At 38.1% G+C, this 3,043-nt stretch overlaps 1 long non-coding RNA gene across 2 annotated transcripts in view; it reads left to right on the forward strand.

Annotated features, from left to right (window-relative positions):
• LOC117282227 overlaps positions 1-1,413 on the forward strand; it is a 112,733-nt gene extending 111,320 nt beyond the window's left edge. For both annotated transcript variants that reach the window (XR_004512899.1, XR_004512898.1), the window contains one exon: positions 1,031-1,413. This is a non-coding gene — a long non-coding RNA (uncharacterized LOC117282227). The remainder of the gene's footprint in view (positions 1-1,030) is intronic.
• The last annotated feature ends 1,630 nt before the right edge of the window (positions 1,414-3,043 follow it).

The raw sequence follows: 3,043 nt of genomic DNA on the forward strand, positions 1-3,043 counted from the left end.
CCTCCTGTCACTTCATCTTTCTTCGGTCTAAATATTCTCCTAAACACCCTGTTCTCAAACACTCTCAGTCTATGTTCCTCCCTTAATGTCAGAGACCAAGTTTCACACACATACAGAACCATAGGCAAAATTATGGTTTTTTATATTTTAATTTTTATGATTTTGGACAGCAGGCGAGAAGACAAAAGTTCTGGACTGAATGGTAGCAAGCATTACCCGAGTGCAATCTCCTCTTAACTTCATCCTGAATTAGGTTGAAATTAAGAGGAGACTGAATTTGGGCAATGAACACAGTTAACATGATTGCAGAATATAAACTAATTTCTTGACGTACCCGAGCATTCACAGTTGCTTATGATAAACATGAGGACTACAAAAGGGTCTATTTTCAAAGACAGAAGAACTTAAATATTGAAGTTGTCAGGAGTATATTCCTCCTAAAGCTGGCAACTTCAATATTGAAATCCTTCTGTCTTTGAAAATAGACCCTTTTGTAGTCCTCATGTTTATCATAAGCAACTGCGAATGCTCGGGTATGTCAAGAAATTAGTTTATATTCTGCAATCATGTTAACTGTGTTCATTGCCCGAATTCAGTCTCCTCTTAATTTCAACCTGATTCAGGATGAAGTTAAGAGGAGATTGCACTCGGGTAATGCTTGCTACCATTCAGTCCAGAACTTTTATTATGCTTATGTTTCCAACAATTTTCCTTGACTTGATCATTCTGATTATTGGCAATATATATTGTCTATTAAAATTCACAATAATGTTGGTTCTTTTATAAGCCTAGGTTATAAATACATAGAGCTGCACTCTTGATCCACTTGCTCACGCTGGTTCCTCGCTAGATGATTTTTCTACTCCGAAGATGGAGGCGATACGTTCCTCCGAAACATCCGTTCAAATAAGATCTGCACGGCGCCACATCCCAGAAAACGGCATTCTTCTTAAACTCTGTTCGTATTTTAAGAAATTAACTCAATTCTTTTGTAATCTTCTAATACTAACTCCTGGATGGTCTGTTTCAGGTATCGTGTAATTTCGTCAAATTCTTGAGGGAGAGAGAGAGAGAGACAAAGGAAGAACAAAGAACTTGTGTCCGACAGATAATGCAAGTGATTCTGCTGCAGTTGTCAGTAATTCTACAAATTTGAAAGGGTCATCACTTCTATTAATATTTCGTGGAATTGTGGGAAGGTTATCATATTCTTAAATATAAATGATTCTATTCCAGGACTCTTATTTCTTGTCAGTGACAAACTGTAACATGAAAACATTCATCACTTGCCACTAATTACCTTTCCTAAGAATTACAGAAAATTATTTGTATCTGGAAATTAAAGACCACAGAATTTTAAGCTTTAGGGCTACAAGTTTGTAAACTGAAGAATTAAAACTATGTTGAGGTGAATGGAATGCATTCTTCTATCCTAACTCCTTTAATCCAAGTGCAGAGTGAAGTCATTTAATTATAATTTGTATCCAAAAATAAAACGATAACAAGGCCAATTGAGTTTATAAAATGGAGGATGCAGTTCAAAAAACACTTCCTGGAGCTAAAATAACTAATTGTGCCTCTGACAGCAAGCATTGTATGATGTATGTAAACACAGTGGTACCCATGTAATTACGCACTGTGGAGCACACCAAAGAGTTTCCTTGTATTCATGACCTGAACTGCCTTCTGACAAGACACAATCTTCACGATTTAGTTGTCTCTGTCCTCGGGAAAGATTCTGAATATATATCTACCACCTGCAAGACGACCTATCTTAGTGGGAATATCTGGAGACAGTTAACTTTTTAACTGTCCAACTCACATATAATAAAATTATATAGTTTGTAAAAAAAAATCTTAGAAAAACGGAAATTTACATATGTTCGATTTGAGGTTCTCACAACGGTGGTTATGAAGAGTGCTGTCATCTGAGATATAACGCAGAATAGTTCATTGATAACCGACCAACGTTTCGGGGAAACATATAGCTTCCATTTTCAGGGTCGAAGAATAAGCCAGCGTGAAAGGATGCGCCAAGCAAGGCCAAGTTGTTTACAACTAACTTTCACGCTGGTATCTTGATCAGTTTATTCGACCCTGAAGATGTAGGTGATATATTCCTCTGAAATATCGGTCGACTGTCAACGGACTACACGTCATTATATATCAGAAGAGGACCTCAAAGCCTACGTCTTCACAGCTGTCCATATTAATGTCTTATTTGTAATTACTCCACTTAGTGACTCTGTGAGTAGCCCAGATTTTACTCGTGCAGCATCAAATGATCGGATGAAAGTATGTAAATAATTGGAAAGCATATGGAAGAAAATTTTCATGGTCTAATTTAAGGTGTTATCCTGATATTTTTGTGGGTGCATCGCGTAAAACCACGGAAGAGCTCAGAATGATCGGCATCGTGGTCGAGAGTGGAGCCTGACAGCTCCTGAACTCAGGCGAAAAACCTTGTTACTGGAGCTGAGTTACTCCATATTGTCACCTGGATTGAATTATTTTAATTTGAACAAATATTTCAGAATGAAGAGTGTGTATACTAAGCCACAATCTATGTCAAGAATGCAGGAATATACGGAAAGGTACGAGTAGAGATCTTTTCAATTAAGTCTGACGAAAGTGCCTGAAATGAACCGCATTTGTCGAAAACACGTAAGGTAAAGTTAAAGTTGTCTCTATGTTTAACTAATTTAGCACTACGCCATAAAGGCGTATGGGGGAGCGGATGTATGACTCCACCAATATTTATCTCGACACTAGTTGGGAGTGGCCAGTTTAACGCCCTGGCCGCTTTAGCCCTGGGGAAAGAACTCCCGGTACCCTTTGAATAGGATGTTGGGTGGACTCCAGAGCCGGTCTGGACGACGTGGAGAAGAGGAAAGTCTTACTTCTACATGTCGAAGTCATGTAGATGTAATTTTTCATACAGCTAACTTAAGGCACGTCTCTATATTATGGTTCCATCTGTTGTATAGTAATCCAGTCAGTCAAGGGTTTACAATGCAAACAATTGTAATATTCCCACCGCAAA

The sequence above is a fragment of the Cryptotermes secundus genome, unplaced genomic scaffold, assembly GCF_002891405.2.
Source record: "Cryptotermes secundus unplaced genomic scaffold, Csec_1.0 scaffold159, whole genome shotgun sequence".
NCBI lineage: Eukaryota > Metazoa > Arthropoda > Insecta > Blattodea > Kalotermitidae > Cryptotermes > Cryptotermes secundus.